Source organism: Cygnus olor, chromosome 25 (assembly GCF_009769625.2).
Source record: "Cygnus olor isolate bCygOlo1 chromosome 25, bCygOlo1.pri.v2, whole genome shotgun sequence".
In the NCBI taxonomy this organism is placed as follows: Eukaryota; Metazoa; Chordata; class Aves; order Anseriformes; family Anatidae; genus Cygnus; species Cygnus olor.
In genome coordinates this window covers 238,650-266,223 of record NC_049193.1, presented here as the reverse complement: position 1 = coordinate 266,223, position 27,574 = coordinate 238,650, and the positions used below count along the sequence as shown (strand labels likewise).

The 27,574-nt window shown below is 44.3% G+C and overlaps 1 long non-coding RNA gene across 1 annotated transcript; it reads right to left on the bottom strand.

The window, feature by feature from the left end:
- Positions 1 to 573: 573 nt before the first annotated feature.
- Positions 574 to 12,709, bottom strand: LOC121059850. The gene is made up of 5 exons (XR_005814664.1): positions 12,013 to 12,709; positions 10,690 to 10,854; positions 6,385 to 10,010; positions 2,133 to 2,185; positions 574 to 593 (listed from the first exon to the last, which is right to left on the bottom strand). It is a non-coding gene; the product is annotated as an uncharacterized LOC121059850 (long non-coding RNA).
- Positions 12,710 to 27,574: the final 14,865 nt, after the last annotated feature.

Sequence of the window (27,574 nt, the reverse complement as noted above, 5' to 3'; positions counted from 1 at the left end):
CATACCCTTTGCGTTTAAACTAGTAAAAGCAGAGGAATTCTTACCAGTGAACAGAGTGGGGCAGGACCGCTGCTTTTCTCCAGTGTTCATCTCAGAAAAGACGGTTGTGTAGAGCAACGGGTGGAATTCCTGCTTTTTCCAACTTTTCTATCGTATTTGTTCTTCTCTTTAACTTCTTTATGACTTAGGGAGTTTTTAAATTTCAAGGTCGCGTGTTATCAGACACGAAATGCGAGCTGATTGCCCATGTTGTCATATTTCTCGGCTCTATTGCCTTTCAGTGTTTGTTAAATTGTTTGTTTGTAATCAACACATTTTACAACAGATTCGGAGGGATTCTGAAAATGTTATGAGAGCTTGGAAAAGGAAAAGGCTGATTTAAGTGTGTTGTGGAGATTAAACTCTCTTGGCTCATGGAAAAGTGTTTATACAACTGATGGATAAACAGCCGTGTTGTTATCAGTGTGTTGAATAAGTTTAGACAAAAATATTGAACGTTAATTGAACAAAACACCTGTTCTCTGTCTGCTAGATAGATTGGCTATGTCTTACCTGTAATAAATATATTCTTGTAAAAAATCCTGGTGCGCCTCCTATAAATAATGATGAACTGTGTCAGCATGTGAGTATATAATTTTCTGTAGTATATAAATTCAAACCGAAAAGACTCTTATGAGTATGGCTGTGAGGCAGAAACTAAGGGCTTTCAGATCCCTAGTGGATGGAAACCTCACAAGAAGATCTGCAAAATCCATTTGCTTTTGCTCCTCTGGAGGTTTCCGTTTGTTCAGTAGTTTATTTTTTATGCATATCCCCATAGCTCATCTCTTTGCAGCCTTTTCTGAATGGGGCTTAAGGCAAGCTACCATTTTATTCCAGATCTGCCCGCTTACAGAGACCAAGTCGTGTGGTGCTGTCTGTTTCGGTGGTGTTACGTAGACATTTATACTTTAAAGCCCGAAATAGAGCCCATCAGAAATTGCATGAAAAGCTCTTTTGTTTGCAAAAAACCTAGAGAAGGAAGAGCCAAAGAGAAAGTGACCTCCGAGCAGAATCTAGAAGTCAGCTGCAGGGATGAATCTTTGAGCAAGAGGATACAGGATATGAGTTTTGCTCGTTTTGCATAGTAGCTGACTTAATTTTAGATATGCGATTGTTGAGTTAGTAAAGGGAAGTGGAACTGGAAATAGTTACTAAAAAAGTCTGAAGTGGAAACTTTTTCCTGCTTTCAGAATAAGCACCAAGTGTATTTGGCTGTGAGGAGAAATTTGAAGTATTGTCAGCTTGCAATGGAAAGCCAAAGGCTTCTGAACTCAGATGCTGCTTATAAATAATCTTTATTGTTTGTAGAGAGAAGGAATAATTTCCAAATAGTGCTTCCCTTTGAAATACACAGCTGCAAAAATTCATCCTTAACAAACAGCTCATTGGCTTGCCATTTCTACGCTGAAAACTACCAAATATAAAATACATTCAAAATATGCAGATTTTAAGTCTGTTCAGCTGCCATTTTTTACTGATGTATAAGTTTTGGCATAATATATATATATATATATATACATATATATATAAGATAATTTATTTCTTGCCTGAAATATATTTAGGCACTTTTTAAAGACTGTTGTTCTCATTAATGAGAACTGGCACCTTCTTCCAGATATTTTTGCCTCTTTATCACTAATATGAAGAAGGAGGAGGAGACTGGAGGCTGCAGAACTTTCTCCTGCACTGAAGACAGGACAGAACTAGGGGGGTTCTATTAGAATCTCAAGACTCAGAGGCCAACGTGTTATCAGTGTGTAACGTGCATTACTTTCGGCAGTGCTTTCACTATGCTTTTCAGTTTAGTTTTTGAAGTCGATAAGGATAAGCTAGAGAGGACAAAAGCTGAGCGTGAACTTCATGGCTATAGAGAGTCTGGAGACCAGATTCAGAGGTTACCCAGCTTTCAAAGGGATGAGCATTTATTTTAGGCCATAAAAACATTCAGTAATAATAATATTAATAATAATAACAACAACAACAACAACCTTTTAAAGCCAGGAAACATAAATAAAAACTCAGCATAAAGCAAATAATTTATGTATGATACTTTTACATGGGTCTAAGAGAAAGAATCTTTAGTCACATACCCTTCCAAACTCACGAGAGTGCAACAAAAAATCTCTCTTGAAGAGTAAAACCTCTGGAAAAAAAAAAAAAAAAAAAAGTGAAATAAGTTTCTGTAGCCTAAAAGCAGAAAGATCTACCTTTGCCATTTCCTGTGCTGGCTCTCAGTTTGAATGCTGCCGTCTGTTAAAAATCCGTAAAGGGAGCGTGTGTGTGTGTTGGGGGGGGGGGGGGGGGGGCGTCGAGAAGGGGGGCGGAATTCCTTGTCTGAAGAGAAGCAAAAACAAGTTACACATGTTGGAAATTTTCCAAGAACCAAAAGTACACTCTGGCTAAAACACCATTTCAAATGAGGTTTGTAATCTCAGCAGTTAATAAAGCATTTAGATCCCCTGTAAAGTAAAAGCGTATGTGCATTTGAAACGGCACTTGAAACGGGAAGGTGGAGGAAAGTTAAAATAAAGTTTGATTGTTGTTCGGGAACCCACTTTCTGGCTACTAGACTAACTCCCCCCCGCCTCTCTCATTGAAATAATATTCAACCCCCATAAAATAGCTGGACTCCTGCCTCGCTCCTGCTGCCGCAGGTTTTACACCCCGGGAGCTGCTGGTGCAACTGCTGCTCATTCCCCTTCCCTGAGACCGGGATCTACTTTGGGGTCACCACGATATAACTGGAGCCCCCCGAAAAATCTTCCAAACCGCATTCATCTGGAAGGAAGGGAAGTAGCAGCCCATCGGGGTGAGATATCTGCCGCTCCTACCCCAGGCGGGGGAGGAGGGTGTGAAAGGAGAAGTACAGGTACAAGAACTAAGTACTCATGGAAGAGTTCCAGTAAAATCCGTACCTTGAGCCTCAGGAAAATAAAAGGTGGAGCTTCTTATAGATAGGCTCTCTTCACTACAGTTTTGCCCATAATTAAAACTCATCCTGAGTCGGGTAATATCAGACAGACTGGACCTTGGCAGGAGAGCAACTTGGGGGAAATTTGTTACGTTAACCACAGTTGCTCGTTGTCTCTTAGAGCAGAAATGTGTACCATGTCTCAAAAGAGACAATTAATACGCGGAGGATTTTTTAGCTATCCCCACACAGCTCCTTCTCCAGGTAAGGTCGTTCTTATCTTTCTAATTCGGAAAAGAGAAACAAACCGCTCCAGAGGTAGCCGTGCCTGTGGGACAAGCGGGACCAGCCTATCTCACCCTCCTCTCCCTAGTCCTTTCCCAAAGCCTGGGGAAATGAGTCCCAGTTCCCGATTTCAGGCAGTAATACAGACCCCCCTGGGCCTGATTCTGATCTGTCCCAGCTCTGTGTCCCCATTCTCCTCCCTGGCCCTTGCTTCCTGTATTTACGTGGGTAGGAGGGAGATCAAAATCAGAAGCCCAGACATTTACAAGGCAGGTTAGTGGTTGCCTGTGGGGACATTATTACCGAATAGTTTATGATTAACTTTCCCAGATTGTCCTTTTCCGTTTAAGGGCTTTGAGTCAGGGCACAAGTAGCACGTTGTTTCCAAGGAAGGAGTCACAGGGCTGGTGAATTAGGTAGAAAACTCCGAGCTATTTTACGCTGTTTGACTTTCTCTCTCCTCCCCTTGGAGTGGCTGTTTGTTTAATAGGAGAGATAGGCAATATGCACGCTACAATCACCAGCTTCGGGAATAAGCACACACCGGACTACAACCTATACAATTTTTTGTTTGTTTTCGTTGTGTTTTAACACTCCGAATGGGGGAAAAAAAAGAGAGAGAGAAGAAAAAATTCCCAAGTAATCCATCGGCCACGGAATGTAGCAGCAGATGGTGGTTTAGACCCTGGATATCGTTTCAAAGTTTAATTCTTCAAACCTCGAAGGCACATGCAGTCGCAAGCTTATTTAGCCGTGGCCTAGACCATGTTAAACTTGTTTTTATGGATATTTTAAACACCAATGCAGGGAAAATTGCTTCCACGAGCTGAGTGGTAACACACACACCACTCTACGAGCTTCCAGTTTGTAGAAAGTAGATTACAAAAGGAATGGGTAGACTTCAACCACACAAGCTGACACACTCTGCGCCCCCTCTTTCTCACATTCACACTGATTTTGTTTGTTTGTTCGTTCGTTTGAAATAAAATACAATAAAATTAGCGTATTCCCACATGCAACACTTTGAAATACGGAAGAAGGATATGGAAAAAGTGTCTGTGGACATTTCTGATACCATCTGAACCCTTTCATTAAGTGAACTTCGCAGGCGTGCTTCTAGCTTAAGTTTGTCTAAAGACGGTGCATTTGGGGCCCGCAGATGAGCTTTCAGAGCGCTGAGCGCTCAGCTGTTTGCAGCTGACACGCGCCTGTGCACGGGTGCGCGCTTACAGACTGCGGCTTTATACACTTAGTCTCTGAAGACGTAGGCATGTTTCCTACGAGATGCAGGAGCTCCTCAGAGACCAAATATGACAATGAATTCAATATCCAACAAGTATGGCTAAGTCGGGTGTTTTTACCTCAATACGAGAAGCCATAGAGACCTGCTTGCTGTCCTGATACATATAGCATTGCCAGCGAAATGACAAATGTGAAGCCCTGCGGAGATGTGCAGCAGGGCCTTTAATAAACGTATTTTATCAACTGGGACAATTAAACTCATCAACTGGTCACAGTTCTTTGGCGTTCCCTAAACCCACATTTTACCCTTTACACAGTGGTGTAGATCACAGCTACTAAAATAAGAAGCACTAAAATTACTTTACAACTCTGTGTATATTTTACATATTTTGTATGTATCTGTTTTATGCGACGGCCACACGTCATTGCACAGAGAGGTTTGATAACACAGGACTGCCTGCTTCTGGGGAGAGGGATTTGGGCCTCTGAGCGGCGCCGCAGCCTAGTTAGACCTTTAGTAAGCTCTTTATTATTTGGGCCATGACTGCGCTGTCTCGCGAAAGGTCCCCGAAACGGGGATTCAAACAAAGAAACTAGCACCCCTGCCCGGCGGTGCCCGGTGCTGGAGCCCGGCAGCGGCGTGGTCTGCGCCAGGGGCGGCGGGCGGCGGCTCCGCGCCCGGTGCCGCTGCGGTCCGGTCCGGGGCGGGGGGATAAGGCCGGCCCCCTCCCCGCACAGCTGCCCTCAGCAAGCACACCGAGGAGGATAACTGGAGTAAATCAGGTAGTTTGATGTTCTTGTGTTTAAAACTAAAAGCCCAACAACATGAAACTACCTAATTCACAGAGCAGTTCTAGTTCATTCTTGGGTCAAAGGCTAAAATTACCAAGAAAGGCGCCTGGGCGGCCATTTTGTTTGACATCATCTGCAATCTGAACTTTTATAATAGAAAACAGTTGCTAGGAAACAAAAGCAACAAAAGGATCTTTTCAAAGACGAAATAAAACCCCTACGATTTCACGAAATAACTATTCAAATGATTTCCTATGTACAGTGTCTACAGCAGATCCCTCCTGCAGGACTTTACAAATAGTTTACAAATAGACCAGAGGAAACAGTAAAATGCTATTGACTTTGAGAAACAAGCGATTATCGAGGCTATAAAAAAAGACTAAAAATTCCCAAAGTTCTTCCCCCACCTCCTTTGGAAATCTACTTTAGAGGATCCTTTCCGATTTCAAGCTGATTCATCAAGACTTCATATTAAAACACTATTATGATAATATTATTATTATTTAATCTAAAAGCATTAACGTTTGGAAAACTTTCCACAGGGAAGAAAATGAAGTCAAAGCCGTGAGTTCCGGAATAATAATAATAATAATAATAATAATAATAACAATAATAATAATAATAATAATAATAATAATAATAATAATAATAATAATAAAGCAGCTATTAATTCATATTCTCATCCCTTGAATGCATGTATAAGGTGATTCATTTAAAGAAAAAAGAAGCTAAGGACATATAAATCAAGTAAAACGAGAAAAAGCATCATTGTGACTATTTTATAGGTGCAAATAACAACTCCGAGAAACTTAATTTGTCCTTTCCTCCCTCCGACGTGCACCATGTGCTGGAAGAACAAGTTATAGAGTAATGACTTGGTAGTGATAGAAAGAAGAATTAAAGCCAAGGAGAGGAGATAGAAGGTGTGCAGGCCCCGAGGGCCTTGCTAAGCTCCGAGCAACCTCTGCGGTGGAATTTTGGGAGAAAGAACGAAAGTTTCCGTTCGGCAAAAATGGAACAAACATCCCCAGATTATCAGGTTAGGTCCCTTCGTGTCACAAACACATACACACACACTTATATAAATATATAAAATAAAGTCAAAGCCTTACCTTGTAAAATCGTGTTTTGTCCTCAAGTGAATTAAATAACTAAACGGAAGACAATAAGACAGCCGTCCCGAAAGTGCATGTTTATGAAGTTTAAAAGTTCATTGAAGAAGCAAATTCACCGAGTTCAAGAGATACACGCAGGAGCCAGAAACTTGTCTATAACTTAACTTCATTTCATTTGAAAAGCCTTTAAAAGACTGGATAGGACGGTATATAAATCTATTGTACCGGAAATACAATAAAACTTAGCCATGTTGTTGAACTTCAAACAGTTTACACCACATCGGGCGGGGAGCAGAAAGACAGGGCAGAATGAGAAAACAAACAAACAAGCCCACAAAGAACAACCACCCCCAGGAAAAACAAACAAACAAACAAACATTTAAAAGATAATAGAAAGGGGAAAAAAAGTCTTCTGGGCGAGAATGTTGTGCAGCTTGGGTTTTTACTTTTATGTTGTTAGGTTAGAGGTCTCTAAATGCCCGAGGGGAGAAAAGATCATCTGATTCCGTGTCTTGGTAAGGGGTACAGCTTGAAATGAATATAGATTTTTCTGTTACTTCACTAATCATCGTTTTTCTCTTTCTCAACATTCTGGTACACAAATATACACAGGTTCAAGTTTTAATCAAACTTGTGGAGGGAATGCATTTTAAGTTTACTATTAAACTTCAGTTATATTTACATATTAATTTAGGAACCTATAGTACTACGTTCCTGTGGTCTGTAGATATGATGTTTCCAGGGATGTATATGTACAGTCTAGTATACTTACATGTATCACATCTACAATATGTTTACAATTTGTTGAATATTTTCTATTTCCTGCAAAGATGATTTAAAAACCTCACTAGGACACACTGCTGCATTTTTTATGCCAATAGAATCTGTAAACCAAAAGTTGTAGTCACACTTGAACTCGTACTACTAAAAGCTCTACTAAAAGCTCTTTCTTTCAGACAAATCAAGCAGGAGGAATGTATATATATAACAGAGCTTTCACTGTTGCAACTTGAAAAGGAAATGAAGCCCTCTCCCAACTGCAAATGGAAAACATAAATAAGGAAAACCACTCAAGTTAAACATGAAAAACAAAACTGCATGTGCCATTTAATTTCACGATTATGTTTAAAATAAATAACAATTGGTTTAAAAAAATGGAAGGAAAAAAAAGGAAAAAAATCTAAGCAGGTGATGTATTAGCTTTAATTCTTTGGCTGGAATAATATTTTAAGGTAATTAGATCCTTTTTCCCCTTCTGGACGATGCTAAAGTTTAAAAGACATTTTAAATTTAGACGTCAGCGGCAAGTTAGAGCTCTTAGACAGTAAATGGATGTCTTAGCTATAAGATAACTTTTGCTTGTCAGGGGAATAAGTGCTAAAATAATTAATAGGCTAGAATAGGGGGATTTCAAGTGTTTGCATGAGCATATATCAGTAAATATATATATGTGTACATATCCATTACACACACATACACCGTTACATGATAGAAAAATCTATTAAAGATTATCTAAGTGAAATGGCACTGAATCTCAAGATATCATTAAGGGATTCTTTGTGACTTACTTAGGTGCTCACAAAGCAGTATTTTTATTAAAATGTGGTTATAGTAGCTGTTTTTCACAGTTCCTATTCATCAGCATTAGCCTTTGGGAGTATTTGGTGTCTGCTCCTTAGGAATCATGCAGATATTCCCAAGAAGAACACATTACAAACGGGAGGAGCTTGTCGCAGTTATAGGAAAAAGATTAAAAAATTGGCCTTAATCCCTCCTTCTGTCCTCCCTCTCCACCTCACTGGACTGCATGTGAATGGGAAACAGCTCGGTGTGGGCTCTTTCTCTCTTTTTTCTAGCTATCCATTAGACCAAAAGATACAAAGCAATGCGAGGAAAACTGCCCTGTGATATTTCTTAACTACCCATTGAAAAAAAAAACGAGAGAGAGAGAGAGAGAATGCTTGAATCATTATAACTCCAGTAAAAAGCATAAACCATAAGCAATAAATAATAATTATTAAAAAGTTATCTCCCATCCGCTGACTGAGGCTGTATTTAACCACTTGTCCACGGCAGAAACTAGGCGGGACTGGCGGCCACCCTCGCTGGGCGTTTTGCCGCTCCTGGCGGCGGCGGAGCCGGCGCCTCGGCGGCCTCGGGGCGGCGCTCGCTGGCCGGGATCAGCCCGGGAGCCGCGCTGCCCCCGGCCCCGCCACCCTCCGCGCCAGCCAGTTGCCAGCTAGAGGTGCAGCCTTTGTTTCCTCTGACAAATAGAACACAAACATTTTCACTTCATTTCTTCTTTCTTTCTTTACTTCCTTCCCTCCCTGCCTCCCTCTCTCTCTCTCTCTGCGAAAGAAAGGAAAAGCAAAGAGGTAAAGAGAGAAAAGATTTGTTGGGATAAAAATTAGTCATTCTGCCTTAAGGAAGGCTGCATTAAAGTCGTTTCTCTGAAGCCCACTCCCCGCGGCATGTTCCCAGGTGGGGGCAGAAGCCCGGTAGGGCCCTTGGGAGCCAGGTTTACGCCGGTAATTCCGGGGCGGGGTGGGAGTGCGCGGGGCATCCAGGGTGCCACGGCCTCTAGCCAAGGTGACCGGGAGGGAGCCGACGGCGAGGAGCTGGTACGAGGAGTGCAGCGATCCTCCCCCCACGACCCTGCGGCGGCCCCGTGGTGTAGAGGGGACAGAAGTCCTGGGTCCTGCTCCGAAGTGAGGTGCGAGACTGAGCCATGGGCCGCCTAAAACACGGCCAAAAACTGCACCAGAGCAGCTCCGGTTTGTGCGGTTCTCCTCGCCGGGGTACGCGGGCTCAGCGATCTGCTCCGATGGGGAGAAGTCAAGTCTCGAGGGCAGCACCGCCCCAGATGCTTGCTGCGGAAAACTTTCCCTCCGGGCAAGGGAGACACGAGGTGGGGTGAAGTGGGAGCCCCTCGGCCCGGCCGCCGGCCCTCCCCGTCGGGACTGGGCTGGAGGTTTTGCTTTTTCGTTCTGTTTTTTCCCCTCCCGATATCAGTGTGAGTGGCCGTCCAGGTTCTTCCTGAGATCAAGGAGAGACGGAGACCCTGATTTTATAGACTAAACCCTCAATCAGACGGAGTCATTAGTCCAGGAAAACAACAACAAAAACAAGGACTGGCTCAGGCGTGCCCCTGCAGTGCCCCGGGAGCGCCTTCCCCTCTGTCTCTCGGCACCCACTTCCTGTGGAATTAAGGAAAGCAAACTATGCAAAGTCCCGGGAATAAAAGCAGAATCCGGGCAAGATAATGTCCCCTTCACTGCTGGAAAACTCCAATTAATAGGAACAAAAAGATAGAGTGAGCTCGGTCACACCTATCTCAATAACTCTATTTCTTTTCAGGGCGAACTGGAATTGTAGGCTGTGTAGAGAAGCAAAACGATAACACATCTCATCAGCGAGCAAAGACGTAAGCATTTTCCCCAAATTCTCGAACTTAATTTAGGGTGTCTGGAGATGCCGAAGCTGCCTTTGCAGGTTCACGGTTGAACTCAGCCCCATTCCAGGTGTTCTGCCCCCGCCGCGGATTCACAGCCCGGCCAGGCTGCAGGGTCCCGGACCCAAAACGGCATCGTTACCCTGGGACGGGGAACGGCAGAGGTGCTTCACTTTAAAAAAATAATAATTTTATTAGTGTCCACAGATGCGGCAAACCTTCTAAGTTAATCAAATGAGACCTTAATTCACAATAGAAGCTTTGGGCGGAGTGGTTAAGGACAGAACCCTAATAAGTAATCTAGCAGCAGGTACAAAAGAGTCAGAAACTTTATGCTGGCTGTCAACACATAAAATATTTTGAACAAGCCTAGAGTCAGATACAAAACCTATCGGTAAAGCGAATTTAATTTTCTGACATCAAACCTCTCGCTTTACCAAGTTCTTATTGGTCCAACAATTCATGCGATAATTTATTTTAAAAAATATTCTCATTTTTTAATTGCTATATGTCGGGGTATTTAGAATTATGTTTAACTCTGCGAAAATTATCAGTTGGAAAAAAATTAAAGAGCAATCTTGATAAAAAATCTCTAGAAAGGAACAACAGAAATATATCCAGCACTGGGTGCTCCCTTCAACAAAATACTGCATTTCTTCCTATTCTATCCATTTGTTATGAAATGTAATTAAGCCCGGTTACCTTCAATTATTTACGTAAGCCCTCTGTCCCGGAGACTTAAAGAGATTTCTTCTCTGGTTTCCAACATTGTTATTAGAAATCCATAAAGCAGGGGAGGGACAGAAAATTAAATTTAAAGGTACCTCATTACGGCACAACTGCTTTCCTACCTCTGCATCGCTGCGGACGGACACAAGTTTATGCACACGGAGAGAAACACATGGCAGCATAAAAGGCTGAGTCCTCCTCAGCAAGTGGACTTGGCAATCTTGTCGAAACGAACTTTAAATTTCAAGTCTAGCAAGCAGCCTTCCTTCCCATCCAAACGCTAGGCTCTAAGAATCATCAGAGGAAAAAAAAAGTGGAAGGAGAAAGGACAACAGTGAAAATGGAAGAGTCATGTGAACAGGAAGCTGTGGGTTGCATTACTATTATTATATTTTAACTAGGTAGGCACTAGGCGAGGCAACCACTAATTTGGGGGATTTATTCCAGAAGATTTTCCCAGCCTTGCGCCAAGTGCGATTTCTCTGCGGTGTGCTTGGAGCTGCGACGCGGCTGCCTTTCATTTACAATCCGTTCCCCGAGTCTATGGCGCAGGTTAGTGGTTTTAGCCATATACATAAACAAATAAATGGTGCTAATGAAGAAGAGTCGGAACCGTGACAAATAATAGTCAAAACTCCCAACAGAGATACAGACGCGTGGGGAAGGGGGATTACAAACAAAGCAGTTTTGCGTCTGATCTTTGTTTTAAAAGAGAGCCTGAACTTTTAGAAGACGGAGAATTGATTTATCATGAAAAACAAAGAAAAGGGAAAATAAGCAAGGCTGATCGCCCGTCCAGATAGCCGTGTAACAGTTTTCTATCCGGACTTCTGTAGTTGATGAGGAGGATAAAGTATTCTCGGGAATCTACGTGTGGGAAAGTATAAAAAGACCAACACGTTACGAAAAACACATCCCTCCCCAGTCTCCCGGAGAGGTCGAATCCAGCAATGACTTACCTGTTCAATTATTTTACTCTGTGCCTTCTCTTTTTACTTTTTTTTTTAAGTCCCACCCCCGCCTCCCCGGAAAAAAAAACAAAAAAAAAACATATACGGGGAATGAATAAATAAAGGCAGCCCCTCTCCTTCGCAGAGGCATCCTTCCACCACTTGTTACAACCTAGCAAACCTTCCCCAGCTCCTGCTATTTTTAAAAATTTTTTATTTTTTTCAGTTCTTTCCTAGAGACTCCTTCTGGTTGAACGTGAGTCTGGGTTGTGAGCGAGGGTGCTGTAAATTAATTTTTAACTAAAAGGCCATTGTGTTAACGAAGGAAAAAAAAAGCACTCTCCCTCCCCCTGTTTAGCAGTCTAGACGAAACCATTCTACTTTGACGGCAAACTGCAGGCTTTGCCTGTTCATCGTTAATTCCTGATTGTTTGCCTTCATCCGCTATAAAACCTAGGGAGGGGAGTTTAATTTTTATTTATTAGTTCTACCCACCTTGGATTTCTTGTGATGTTTTAGCATCTTTAGACCTGTCTAAAGATGGAGCTTCCTGCCGCAAAAGGACATCTTCTTTTTTTACTTTCCCCCGGTCCACAGTCAGGGTCCAGCACAACGGGCACCTCAAAATCCCCACTTGCAGCGTGCGACCCAGCGGGTACGAAGCCACCTTCCCAAAGACAGCCGCCTGCAGCTGGGGAACGTTCTCAAGCGGCTCCTGGGAACCTGCGGGCTCGGTGGGGAAAGCACGGTGCGGGGAACGACAGTCCCGGCTGATTTGCACCCCAAGGAAGGTGCAAGGGGAGGAACACACGCACACGCGCACACACACACACACGAACACACACACACACACACACACACACACACACCTCTTTGCAATGAGGAGCCTTGAGCGGAGGGTAGACTGCAGAGGAGGAAGAGGCAGCTGCCAGCACGGCTAGGGGAGCGGGCTCGGGCTTTGCAAAAAGGTATTTTAGGATAAGGTGGAGGGAAGAAGGGGGCAAGTCTCTGGCGATTGACTTATCTGTTAAAAAATGTGTGTGCAAGAGGCTTCCGGAGGGCTCACCAATCCGAGGAGGACGAGACTGCTAAGACCATCCCCTGGTGTCAACTTTAATGGGAAACTTCACTGGTTTGCAGGGGGTGGATATGTATTTTTTAATTTGAGGACATGCGGCCGCAGCTAACGCCGACTTTCCTTTCGCTCCTCCCCACTCACTCGATTCCGACGCAGCTTGCTGACACCTCTATTTCCAGCCTCCCCATTTTTGGGGTGGTGGCTATTCTGAGAAAGCTCTTGCAGAGATGAAGCGGAAGCCTGTGGTTGTGCCAAAGCACAAAAACCTATCCTGAAAAACAGAGAGGAGAAAAAGTCCTTTTGCGAAAGTTGACCCCCAGCTGAGTGCACTCAACGCGGCGTTTGCAAGCCGGCCTCGAAGCTTTTGCCGTAGAGGAGGGCTCAGCTCGGTCCCCACAGGCTCAAAGGACAAATCCTCACCTCCCTGCAGTGCACTTTGCTTGCAGGCTGCACACATCTATGTGCGGTGGAGGAGGGAGAGGGGAATATTGAATATTAAATATTAAATGCAAAAAGACCGTAGCACTCTCAGGGAAGGAAAGATCACCTGGCCTCCGGGCTGGGGCTTCTCCCTCCCTTCTTGTGGCACGGGGCACCCGAAGGCCGGGAGACCCCGGGAAGAGTCCCCGCGCCCCACCTCACCCTTCCCAAACCGCGCCGCTCGCGGAAGAATCGCGGCCCGCGGCTCTGCACGGACACGGGGTGGGGGGTGGGGGGAACAGCTCTCGCCCCTGTTCTCCCGCCTGTGCCCTACATGCTCCGACTTAGCCTTTTTTTTTTTTTCCTTGCCTCTTTCGGCAGGAATTCAGGGTCTTGGTGGGTGTCTGGATGAGGACCCTAAGCCTTCCTAGCCGGGGCTGGGGGGACTCCGTCCAATTTTGGGGTTTGCTTTAGGGCTTGTCCAACACACAGGGGAAACCCAGATTGCCTTGGAAGGCCATGCCCGGTCTGCTCCCTCTCTCTTCAGTAAGGATTTATACACGGGATTAAATGCCTGGCCACACAGGGCAATTTAACAATCACAGTGAATTAATTTTGACTCTGTCTTTAAGAAAAATGATGCTTTGTGGCACAATCCTCTGCAGAGCTGTAATTGCAAAGAAAAAAGATCCTAACCACAACAGCAGGTTTCCGATGGTTGAAGGCACCGTTTCCAAAACGACACGGACTGGGAGCATGAAGAAAAGGGAAAAAATGATTCCTCGTTAGAATCTATTTATCCAATTCCTTCACTTGCAACACACCTTCCCTTCTGGAATTAAGCCTGCGGGGACAGGGTGTTGGTGGAAACCTATTAAAGCTCATGCTGGGAGGGGATACTTTACAGTCACATTTGGTTCTGAATTAACAACATGATCTCAAAAATAAAACTATGCTGATTCTAGTAGCTAGTAATGGGCAATTCTTTCAAAAAGAGTTATGAAAGGGGAGGGATTTTACAGATTTTGGAAATTACAAATATAAACCAAAACCTCATATAGCAAAAAAAAGCCCCGAAAACCAAAACCAACCTTTGCTTTAAAACAACCAAAACTAAGGGCATTTTGGAAACACTTTGAGCCCCAGAGGGATATCTGACTCTTTTTCAGTGGTCTCCAACAGTAGAGCTCCCCTCCAGCAGTCAGGACTGACCTGGAGCAGTGTGCAGGACTCAGCTCCCCAGAGTTATCTGAGCTGCAGCTGTGAGCTATGAAGTTGCGGTGTTTTTCCTCATTTCAGCGTCTTTCTACCTCCCATCTCCTCTTCCAAACAGTTTTGCAGTTGTGCTCTCAATGGGCCTTTGCACTGCACAGGGAATGTAGCCAAAAGTCCTTCACAAAAATGAAAAAAAAAATAAAAATCAGACCTCCTCCAGGGTCTGATTCTGCACTGTGGTCCCTTGGGGGGGCCCTTTTCCATTCACACTCTACCCTCTCCTTTCCCTAGGGATCAAAGTCCAGAACCGCTTTGCACATTGACTGTATGCTCCAAAGTGTCATCCAGCGGTGTTTTCAGCCATCTGGGAGACAAAAACGGAGTGGCCAAGGGAACTGACCGTTACAATCCCCACCTTACTGCCAGGCTCTCTGCAGCCTTGACCCTACTCCCCACACTTGCTCACTTGTCCTCAATGTCCCTCCATAACTGGGAGTCATTGGGGAATTGGGGAGGGAAAAAAAAGAAAAAGGAGAAATGGGCACAGAACCTTTAAAGGAAATGTCAGTGGTTGAGGTTTCAGGGTGTCTCGGCTAGAAGAAATGATTTTCCTTTTCTTTTTTTTTAAAACAAAAATTGGTGGTTTGTCAGAAATGAGTGACAGAAAAGGATACTATAGGCTGCAGGGGACACCACCACCATACCCTCCCCTTGCTGATGGCTTTCCAGGCCTTAGGATTTAGGAAATGTATTTTGCTTTAGTTTTTTTGTGCTTAAATCCTGCAGCAAAGAGTATGTAGGGCTTTGGAGTACCTGCTGCCAAGGGTAGAGGAAACACAGGGAATTTTGCCACATCATGTAATTACATAGTAAACAACCCCAAACTACTACCTCTCGATGTTTGCTGCCAGCAGGTACTAATGTGCTTTGCCACTGGCACTGGCGGCGACCAACCCTGGGATGAGTACCTCTGGTCCCGTCCAGCCCAACCCCAAGAAGTGTGGGGCTCCTCTGCATTCCCCACCACAGCCCTTTTGCCCCCAGTCCAAAAAATAAACCTTCCTTGTAAAAGTCTCTTTACAGTGCCTGAGCCTGAACACTACCAGGTAACAGCTTTTTACAACCTGACTCCCAGGACAGAGTTTCATTTCATTCCTTAACTTAACCTGCGTTCCCCCTCTCTCCAGGTTACATTTGCCAGCAAGAGATCCCTCCAGATTTAGCATGAATTTAAGCAGTCAAACCTTGCAATGAGAGCTGGTTCACAACTTGACCTTAAAACACAGGATTTTCAAACTGTTTGGAGCTGAATTCTGATTCCAGTGAGAGGCATTGTTGGCTTCTAAAACATCCATGGGATGCCCATGTTGGGGAGAGCCTTTCCACCTCTGGCAGTCCCAGTCTCTGCAGGAAGGCAATGGGGCTTCTTTGTCCTGATCATTTCCCATCCCTGGGACATGGAAAGGGCTGCTCAGCTCCCCTGTAGGCCATCATCCACAAAGAAAAATCCCAGCCCAACACCAGCCTGAAGTAGCTGTAGAAACTCCATAGATATATCGGTTTGCTGTTCCTGCTGCTTTTCTTTCTAATTAATCACATATTTTGGAGTTCAAAGAGGAGGTTGGTGGAGAAAGAAGGGGGTGAAATAATGGGAAATAACTGGAAATCCAGGCAAGGAAAAAGCACAAGAACAAATCCATGACTTAACTTCCCTTGGAAGGGGATGGATGTAAGCACTCCTCTCCCTCTTGCTCCCCTGGCCTCTCAGGTTTATGGTTCTCCTTTGTGCAGTGTCAGTGTCTCACATCTTTGAAAAAATAGCCTTCTCTTCTCCAGTCTCTCTGAAGGCTTGGAACCCAAATAAGGCCAAAAAAATTACTTCTCCATCTCCATGATTGTCCCTGGTGCTTGGGCTGGGGGGTGGTCTTACCCCTTAATCTGCCAGTTTTCTTTAGAAGAATAATTTCTTACTTTTTTTTTCTTTCTTTCTTTTTTTTTTTTTTAAAAAAAAAAAAAAGGCCCCAAAATCACATGGTAAGTCACAAGAACAAAGTGAGGCCGTGGATCCCAGTAAAAGATCCCAGTGTCTTTTCCCTCTGACAGAGCAAAAGCAAGTTGTAGCACCATTCTGAAACTACTTAGCTCACATCCATGGGTGATGTGGATCTTTTAATGTCTCTTCTCCCTACCCCACCCCCAGAGTCACTACCCCTCATAAATTTGGAGAGAGAGAGATCCTCCTGTTGACTAGAGAGTTGTTATTCTTGGGATTAGAGATGTCTGACCTTGAAGGTCACAGGTCACGGTCCTTGAATAAGGAGCAGGAGTGCAAGGTTGGGATTGAAACTTGAGGTGCGTCTGCTGGAGATCACAGGGAAAAGTCTTCCAAACAAAGAAGAATGCATCAGTAAGGGTGAGAAAGGACAAATTCCCCCAGAATTATGACCTCCTTCTGGATGGTTGCATACCTGCAGACTGCCCACAGGATGCACAATGGCTGAAGCAGGGGATAAAGGAGAGGAGAAAGGAGGGGAAAGATTGCTGGAGCCTGAAGACCCACATTATTTATTATTATTTATATTCTGGGCAGTCCCAGAGGCCCTGATGCTGGCAGTTTTATGGAGATAGGTGCTGTGGGAAGCAAGAGAAGGAACATCCCCTCATCATGGCAGCCTGGAGGTGGAAGGTTAGGAGCAAGGACTCTGCACATCTTTGCAGGAAGGGAAGAAAGGAAGAGATCCCTCCAAGGTCAAGGAAGTAACAGAGGGGCACTGAAGAAGATGACATCTCTAATCTGTGCCTAACACAACTATGAAAGCTTCCCTCTGTGAGATCCTGCAGAGCTCTGGGGAGTCGATCACAGCTGCATGCCTCATTTTCTCCACAGAAATCACAATAAGAGAAGCAAAGAGCACTTCAAGACTTATTTCAGGGTAGCAATTGATTACAGAAACCTAATTTCTCTAGTGGAATTCATATCCAAATGAAGAAAGCAACATATTCGCTAGTTCAGAGCCATCTGGCTTGTGCCCATGGATGCTGCAGACAGGAGCCTGTGCTTGTCGACTCCTGGGTACCTGTGCACAGGCAGTGCCTCTGCTCTCTTCAGGGGATGAGGGTACATGGGCAGTGTGAGCAGCATCATGGCACAGTCCTGCTGAATGTCTCTACATCCCACCAAAACCAGACTGCACCGCAGGTGCCATGCACCACCATAAACAGGTCCCTTTGGCTGTTAAACATGGTGTTCATGTCCACATACAAATACACAGAGGTGAAATCCACTGACGCTGAGAGGAAGTAAGAATGCAGGAAAGTGTTTGAAGGTCCAGGACCTTCAACACCACCTCAGCCCACTGCACTGAAGCCCCAAATTTGAACAGACTCAGCTCCAGATCCTTGTCTGGTGTCACTATAGTCTAGAAGACCTTGCGGTCTAAATTGGCCTAGATGTATTCCGTTATTTTTTAAAGAGAGCAATGAGGAGCTCTCTGTGTCATTCATGCAAACCACACACGGAAAGCTCTTCAGTAAACCTACACAGGCCAGGTCCTGCTGTGATGCTTAAGCTCATAGAGCCTTTTCCCTTTCCGGCCCAGTGGTAGGGAAGGGAGGCAGGGAGGGCGGGGGTCGGGGCCGGGAGCAGAGCCCCCGCCCCCGGGAACGGCCCCGAGCGACGCTAGAGGGAGCCACGGGCTCAATTAATTAACGGGCGCGAATTAGCTGGGGAGGATAAAAACATTGGACCTAGAAGAGAAAGTGAGAATTGGGTTACTTGTGTTTTTAGGGAAGGGGGAGTTCAATCTGCATTTATGCCAAGTTACATCAAAAAGTGTAGCAGCAAGACACCACTAGAGTGAAATGCAGCAAGGTAATGGCTCTGTGCATTTGTGATTCGAGGTAATTTGGGCTCTAATTGATTTAAACAGCTGTCAGTCCCGTTCTGTCTTCAGTCTAGATATGTATTCTTCACTTTGTAGCAGTTGAGGGAAAACAGAAGGGATCAATCTGTCTCCAAAAAGCCTTTTTTTTTTTTTTTATGCGGGTATTGATTTTTCAAGTGCCTCTGTAGGAAGGGGAAATGCAAGGAATAAATGTGAAAGAGTGAAACATCTCCTGTCTTTGTGAGCCACGAGCTTATGAACAGGGAGGCCAGAGAAGAGCTGCTCCAGGGAGGTTCCCAGGCCTGATCCAGTCCCCAGGCCCCACTCAGGCCACCATGGCATGGTGAATGGGAACTGTGTGTAGGATGAGATCTGGCTGGAGTTTTAGCAAAATTGAACCAAAAGGGAGCTCAGCAGAAACCAGGTCATAAAAGCTGCTGTTGGGATTATTTATTATCATTTTAATCTTATTAGCATCCCATCCAGTGGCTCTTTGGAGAATAAAACACTGATGTTATGTGTTTATCTTGACAGAAGCCAACCAACCTTAATAAAAATGAAGCACTCAGTAAAGAAAAAAAAAAGGGGGGGGGGGGAGAGGGGGATCAAGCCTTCTGAAGTTTTATATTGACTTTTTAATTAACTAATATTGTTGGAGGGGAGGGGGACAATTAGGAAGTAGCAGAGATTCTGTAAAAGGTTTCCTTTATCTGATGTCCCGAGTATAAACAATATTGCTGTTAATTTAAAACCAAGTCTGCCTATCTTTATGACTTCACTGCACTCACATTAGGTCTATCTTTATACAGTGTCATGGTTGCAAATACAATGGGTTGAAAACTTCCCCTATTTCCACTTTAAAGTGATTTCTAATCTTTCCCTTTAGTGTTGTTCATTCAACTTCACAAGTGTTAGAATCACCATTAGGCAGAGAAATGGACCTTCTCTCCTGCTTATCTAAATAGCAACATTATAAAAAACAAACAAACACCACCACCACCACCACCACACCCAATCCCCATTTCATATTAGGCCAACTCTGGGACTCCAGAGGGCAGATGAAATAGATGTAGGCTTCCTTTTTATGAGTCTTAAATGCATAAAGGATGTATGCTTTGCATTTCTGTCTCACCGCCTGGTGAAAGCCTCCAAGCACCTTGGAAACTTCCTGGCTCACATGATGCAAGAGGAGTGGCAGTAGATGCTGAAAATGGGGACAGAGAAAGACCTGGGAACACAACCACAGAGACAAAAGAGTCCACACAACCCAGACTGACAGCCAGGGCATGGTGGCATGCCACTGGGATGGATTTTCACAGTGCTACAGATTCCAGTTAGAAAAACACTGAGGACAAGTGGACAAAAAAGTGCTGGGAAGCGCCATGTGCTTTGTGGTAGGCCATGGTCATGTCCATATGTCTGTCTGGCATTCCACAGGTAGGTGAATGGGGTGAGCCAAGGTCACAATATTACCTGTCATTAGTGGGAAAGTGGCTGGCCATTACCTAGAAACAGGTCTTACAAAAGCTGTGCAACCCAGCAGCATTGATGCTGCTAGGTAGAACAAGATTTGTCGCATGTGCGGGCTGAGAGGGTTGTTGAGCCTCACATCCTGCTTCCAGCAGAGCTTGGGAGTAGACAAGTAGGGAAAAAGAAGTATGCATGGAGTGCAGCTTTGCAGCTTTGTCCCAGCCTCTGACAATCGACAGGGTAAGAAACTTTTTAACTTGGTATCTCTGCCTGGACTGTTGTGGTTGAAAGCCAAAGGTAGATGTGTCCTTCAACTGGATCCCTTTTTGACTCTTGTTTACACATTTGGCTTCTGCAGCTTCCTGTAGCAGTGAGTTCCTCAGTGTATGTGAGTTCCACAGTATGTGAAAAACAACTTGTCCATCCCCGGAAACAGTGAAAAAATATTCCCCCGAACTCTTCCTTTTGCCTTCCAGGCTGGGACAGATCTCTATCATCCTCTGTCTTGGCTATCCCTCTATCCTTGGCAGCTTAGTCCCCAACGGATGGTGTGGTTACCCACATTTTTTGTGGCATTAATCTTACTTTACAGGACAGCTTGCCCTGGGAGAAGCAAATTGTCCCTGAGGTCTGGCGGGTGCATGGGTTACAGCCTAAAGGGAAGGATTCCAAGGTAGTGGTATTCGACTTCCTCCTATCATCCAGGAGGGGGCAATCCCTGGCTAGAACTGAAATGAAAAACACTAGTTAAAAAGAGATACTTCAGAGGATTTTTCCTCTTTCGCTGCTCCTTCCAAGGAAAAGCTCAAATCACTGTGATGGAGGAAGGCTGTAAAATGGAAACACAGATGGGGGATCTTACAGGGACTGTGGGTTTTTGTAGCCCATGTTTCTTTACACAGTGGTATTCATTATTACAAACTGGCTCTAATTTAAAGGAAAAAGCAGAGTTAACAATAAAGCTTGTTTTCTTTTAAATCTGTCAAAACTTTATGCTGAATGATCCAATCATGAGCATAATTCACCATTTATTTTCATTAGGCTTGTGTTTAATTAATCTTCTTTGATTTTCTACCTTTTTTAAGACTCAGACAGAAGATGCAGGTATATCTTTGGTGAAACAAGCAGATTTTTATAGACTTTCTCTCAACCTCCACCAAATATTTGATTTCTGCCACAGACACAGTTTTATTTATGCAATACACCCTCACACTAGCAAATACATTCTTGTTCTGCCCTGTGGAGACAGGCTGGTGAGCAACACACTGGCAATATTTATTCCAAGGTATATTCTATAACATTGTGTGAAATAGATCAAATAACTCAGCCTCTTCTCTGCCTCTGTTTCCTCATCTGCAAAATAAGGATCACAAAACTGGAAAATTTTGCAAAATTCCATATGCAGAATCTATGAATTTAAAAAAAAAAAAATCATATCTCCTCTTCCCTAAGACAACAGTGAAGATCCAAGCTGATATTTGAAATGTGCTTTATTATGAGTGCCACAGGTGTTACATATACTTCAGTGAAACTATTTTTGAGAATGATTATAATTTTGCACTCGAATGTGTCTAGGACCTAGCAGAAGGGGAAGATGGGGAGGGGAAAGGGTTTCAAGATGCTTCTGAGTAAAAAAAGCACCCATTTGAGGAGAGCTGCTAAACACTTCAGTGACTTCCCAACTGCTTCCTGGGGGGAAGGTGTGGAAAACCTAATGTATGAGCATTGGAACACAAGTAGGCATCCCACTGGGCCACTTCATCCTGGTGAGGGTGTGTGGTCATGAAAGGAATGGGTGCTCAGAGAAAGAATATCTGAAATATCTGGAAAAGAAATGAACAAAGCCTGTTTAAAAAGTCCTTTGTCCATTCTGTCTCTTGCTAACTGTTAACTACATAAAGAAAGCAGAAATGAGGGGGAAAAAAATCAACACAAACCACTGAAGTCTGGGAGAACTGGAATGTGGAGCTTTTTGGCACAAGCTGAGCAGGAGAAGTTTCCAGAAGAAACAACATGAGTGAGAGGATTATTGCAAAAGGCCAGAGTGTCAAGTCTGTGCTGTGAGTTAAAAGGAGCCCATAAAATCCACTCATGAGAAGTGGAGCCAGAACAAGGTCTGGAGTTAACTCCTTAAAGTCTACAAAACAGTTGATAACCATCAGGAGTGACTTCCTTTCTGTGAGGTGCAGAGTCTGGGCAAAGTCCCCTCTTAGCCATCACCCAGAAAGCTATAAAGAAGAAAAAGGCAGATCAAGCAGGTTGATGAGTGTTTTGTGCAATACAATAAATCGTTTTTCCAGATCAGCTTTTTAATTTAAACTTCCATTTCATAGCCATTTTTAATGATTCTTTCAAAAATAAAGAATCATAACAATATAATCCAGTTATATTGTAACAATACAATCCATACACATCTCATTTTACCATCATTGTTAACAAAAATTATTGCACTCCAGTAGCTGCATGAAGCCAAACCCTACCATGGACTTTCAAACTGATAACAAAGTAGGAAAAAATAAATTCCAATAGCTTTATAACTTTTTTTTTTCCATCCAAACACTTTCCAAACACTGAGCAGTGAATGCCTATGTTACACATCAATTTCTCCTCCTCTCTATAAATTTAATGAGTCCTTAAAGATATTTGAAGACTTACTAGTCTAAAGAAGTAAAGAGAAATTTCAGACCAGTGTCTAAATAACATATGAAAGTGGCTGCAAGACTAGTGTGTGTCATGTTCGTCACTTTCATGGTGGACAGGACATGAAATAATGGTTTAGATCACAACCAAGAAGATTTATATTATAAGTTTTCAAAGATTTTTTATTTGCAAGGAACAGAAAGCATGGATTTGGAGTCTAAAGGCAACGTGAGATCTCTGGCAGTGGGAGGATACATGTCATGGTAATAACAAGGTAAAATTGTCGGAGACCATGTAGAAAGCTGAGACTGGAAATAAGACCTTAGGCAGAGTGTACAAGTCCCATTCTCACAGTTCTCACCTTCTGCTTTCCTTGCAGAGTGCCTTTTCTTTGCAGAGTGCCTCTGATCGTGCAGACCAGGAGCAGCTGATGAGTAGGCTACAGACCAGCCCTGGCCTGTCCCCACTTCCCCTTCTGTTTCTGTCCTTTGGACATCCCTGTTTGGATCACTGGTGTTACTAGACATTTTGGGAGCAAGAAGAAATAATATGGAAAATTTTTGAAAAGATTTTGGGTGCTGCCCTTGAATGGTAGGTGCTCAGCATCTTCTGAAAATCAATTTACTTAATGCTGACACCTAAACCAGAAATAGTAAATTAAATTAATTTTACTGTTACTTTTGCCTCATAACAACAGAAATGACTGGTGTTTAACACACACAAGAATAAATATCATGTCTCCATCTCATAGGGCAGAGCTTAAAGGGGCAATCAAACGGAGATGCATTGGAAAGGCAGAAACAAGTGTAACACAGAAGCAAAGGCAAACTAATGAAAGTCAGAATGAATTTATGAGGCACCTTAATGAAACACGTGGTTATGCTGAAGATGAATCCATGGCATTTACTCTTTTAAGTCTGCATGTAGTATGGAACTCACATGATTTGAAAGGTAATAAATTTCATGGCAAATGGTCACAATTATATTTGCACAGAGAAAGCCTTTGCCCAAAGCAAGTGGGTGTGGTTAGTGAAAGATTCAATTAGGCTATTTAATGCTAGTTGCACAACTGTTTTGTTCAAAGACTTGTACTATGTTCTGTCAAAGGTTACACCCCTGAAATGGTAACAAAAATGAATTAAAGTTGAGCAGCTTTGCTCTGCCCAGCAGATGGGTCTTGTTCTTTTGAAGAGTGATATCACAGCGAAAATTATAAGCAAATCAAGTCCAATTTCATATGTATTGTGACAGAACATATATAATGAATGTTAATTTTTACTTAATCACCCAGAAAATGCTCAGACAATACACAGTCTCAAAACTTGACATGGAACCACTGAACAGTGATCAGAAGTTATTAGCATTTATTAGCTGTCCTGCAGGAACACCTGTGCCTAGATGCAGCTCAGAAACCCCACCTCACTGTTAGGCAAACACAAAGCAATACTCCACCCCGGTGTAAACAGGAATTTACAGTCTTGGCATCCCAGGCAGCCTTCCCAACCAAGCCGTGCAGCTCAGCCGCTGTCCAGGGCAGTGCTTGAACCCAGGGCCTGCAGCACCGTGGAGAGCTCCACACCCTATTGGGCAGCCCTGCCTCCGCTGGCCTGGAGGATCGCTCATCCTGGTGGGAGACGACTGGGAGTTAGGTAGATGTCTCAAAGCCTCGTTCTGTTTGGACATGGCCAGCCACAGATTTTCTGTGACAGCACAGGGGGGTCTGGATATGCACAGCTCCACCTACACCATCAAGGTTCTTTTCCAATCCAGTGCTCTTATCAAAGGAAGGAGCGAAGTCCACAGTGACTGTCTGACCCTCCTTTCCATGGCAGGCGATGAACAGTAATGATGGATATGATCAGACGTATTGGCTGTGAGTCCTCATCAGTCCACAACTGGGAAGGGTCCTCCATGCTCTGTGTGCAGCCAGCTTTGCTATTCACTTTCCTAAAGCAACACGGGCATTAGATAACTCCAGTTATTTGGGTTGGTGCTTTGCTTTTGTTTCCTGCATTTATTAATTAGTAGTAGTGCATGAGGTCACTATGCAACAAGACAGGAACACCACCATGTAAATTAAGAAAGTAAAATAACACAAACAGCTTGAGTTACAGAAGTAAAATGTAAAAAATAAAGCAACAATACAAACTGAACTCGCTTACCTTAAGTGACGTTTTGATGTACTGAAAGAATGACTTTTAATTCTTCTTGCAGGGTTGGGAAAGTCTAGAAAATAAGTGGTTAAAAAAAAAAAAAAGGTAACACAATGCTGCTGCATTTGTGCTTTCTAGAAGCTGATCAGATTCGTCTGCAAATAGACAGAATGAGGGAGCTGTTGCTTGGAGATACCCTGTGTTAGGGGCACAAGCAGCTCTGCTTCCTTGTGTTGTGCCTAGAATATAGTTTCTTGCAACCAAGATATGAATGATTGCAAGTGTCTTTGCGAGCCAAACACATGCACAAGGAAAATGACAAAATAAACTATGGTTTTACTTGGGGAAGAAATGACCGTCTTTGTTTTATTTTGTTTTCCACAGATATAATGCCAACTTTCTCCAAAATGGGAATTGAGGATGATGCAAAGTGGCAACATGAGATATTACAGCATGATTTCAGATCTGCTTCACATTTCACTTACCATCCTCACTTTTCCTTGTGAAACTTGGGGCTGCAGGACCTTTCTTACTATGAGTTACACCTTCCTATTGTTTTTTAACTGCATGCACCCCATTACCTTTACTCTACCTCAGTCAGACAGCTGGCAAAGGAAAGCCTTACACACATGGAATCAGTATGGATAATTTAATTCACACTGTGGGAAGTGTAACTGCAAATAGAGACAAGTAATTATCTGTAGCCTAAAAACTCTGTATGTAAGAAGAGGTTGATTTCTGATTCTGGAAGGAAAATAGTGATTATGTGGGAATTAGTGCAACGTTTTCTACAGAGTGAGTACGATTATTTTTATGGAAATATTTTCAAGGCTGAAACATAGGAGCGTTTTGTGAAATTGTTACCCCTGTGAGAAGGACACGTCTCTGAGCTTCCTTTGAAATGCCTCCTTATTATTTGTTACGTGTGCACGTAAAAAAAAAAAAGAAAAAAAAAAGTACCCAAAGAAAATTAAAATGAAAAGAACAGAAATTGAGAGGAGTGGTTTTTGTTTGTTTGTTTGTTTGTTTTTATAGAGGATTTGCAACCGTGCACAAGAAGCAACCAGCAATGTGACGAAGCCACACCGCTGCTTCCCACTTCAGCCTACAGACAATTTTGGGATACAGATTTGAAAGGTGTGTGAACAAAATGGCAGGATGGCAGGTGGGGCTTTAAGTTGTGCTTTTCTGGGACGGGGGTTATGCATTACGCAGTTGCTGTTTTCAGAAATAAAATTTAAACTGGCTCAATTTGCGAGTTTCGCTTTTATAATAAATCAGGGATTTTGCTGAAACTTGTTTGGTGTTTTTTTTTGCCTTTATTCCTTTATTTTATTGGAAAAGAAAATGAAATCGTGTGATTTCTGTGCTTCTAAACGTTCACCAGGCTGTTTAGGAGGTGGAAGAAGACACCGTCTCCCAGCCCCGTGTGCTGAGTGACCTCCACCCAGCGCGCTGAGAGATCCAAGCCAAACGCTCGTATTTACGGCCATGACTTTTATCGGCTCCAGCGAGGAAAACTACCGGGAGAAAAACGACGGGCTGGGGAAGACCTCGAGCTCCATCTCGTTTATCGCCGTCTGCCGTCCGTGCTGCTGGAGGAAAAGCCAGAAAGAAAACCGGGCAGCCCAGTCCGGAGGACCCCAGCCCACCACCCGGCAGAGATTACACATTGCGCCTGCACCCAAACCTTTCCCGTTCATTCCTGGCCGGCTGCTGCCCTCAACCGCTTCTCCGAGGTTTTTTCAGGTCTTTTTGCCGGGGCCGCCGCTGCCCCCTCGCCCGCCAGCCCTGGCTCGGCCGTCGGACAAGGCACGGGCCGGGGACTGCACCCAAGGAGCTCGGGCACGAGCCTTATTTCCTTTATTAATCGGTCATATGCGGCATCTCCCCCCTCTTCCTCCCCCGGCTCCTTCCACGGCCAAAGCCCCCCCGGCTTTGCCTTTCCGCGTTCTCCGAACGCGGCCGCGGACAGCAGAGCGGAGGGGGGTGGCGGCGGGGAAGCTGCTTGCGATCCTTTGGAAACCGAAATACCGGGCAGATTTACTGCAAAACGCTGCGGCGGCCTCTCCGGAAGGGGCTTGAATCTGGGAATGTCGCTTAGCCAGAGGTTTTCGCCAAAAAACGGTGCCCTTGTTCAGGCGGCGATAAATTTCCCCTCTGGCACGCAGCAAATTGAACCGCGGCGGGGGGGAAGAGGGGGTCCGGGTTCGTGATGGGAAGGGCTCGCTTCTGCGGCCGGTTGTTTCTCGGCAGCTTTGTCCCTGCGGGTGGGACCCCGGCTCCCCCCTGGAGCACACACACCCCGGCAAAAGGGTTGCCCCGGTGCTGTCAAACCCCCACTTCTGTCAGTCCCTGCACACACGGGCTCTCTGACGGGGAAAGGATCCTGATTTATACCCAAAGCATTATTGGATTGAATTACGCTTCCTGAGAGCACCACCGGCCCGGGAGGAGGCACGAGCCTTTGGGGTGGGTTTGGGAGAACTCGGCCCAGCTCCACCCCTCCCCTTGGGGCTCTGCTGTGCCCGAGGCCCTTCTGCTCTCAATGGGCGATGAAGGGCTTGATGGTGAAGTGAGCAGCAAGTGTGAGAAGTGTCCCAGAGTGGTAGAGACTTATAGGAGTGTGAGGGGAGAGAACAGAGAACTGGTGTCCACAAATTTCTTGAGAGAATTTTGATATCCACTTACTCTCCCACCTGCAACTGACATTGCAGCAAAGGGGAAAAGAGAGAGAGAGAGAGAGAGAGAGAGAGAGAGAGAGAGAGGGAGAGAGAGAGAGAGAGAGAAATGCCTCCTGTTCACAAAGCATCTTTTCAGACTTTTTTATGAACTCTGCTGTCAGACAAGCTGGAGGACCCCACAGGTTTGCCAGAGTTCGCTGTGTGTCTGGCCTGCTGCTGGCAGCCAAGATAGACACTGAGCAGATTTGGGAGGTTCTCTTTGCAACTTAAACTATAAATGATATTGGCCCTTATATAGCTGAGTTCCGTGGAGATCTCTGAGTATTTTACAATGGCTGTAAGAACTGGGAATAAATTTAGAGATCATGGTAAAGCCCAAAGTACAACTCAAATCTCTCAAGTACCCCGGATAGTACCCCAACCACTGGCCTCTTGGGTCTTCAGAAATACATTAATTCCTTTCAAGCAAAAGCTGTAAACCAAATGCAAACCAAATCTTGGGATACATCTTTT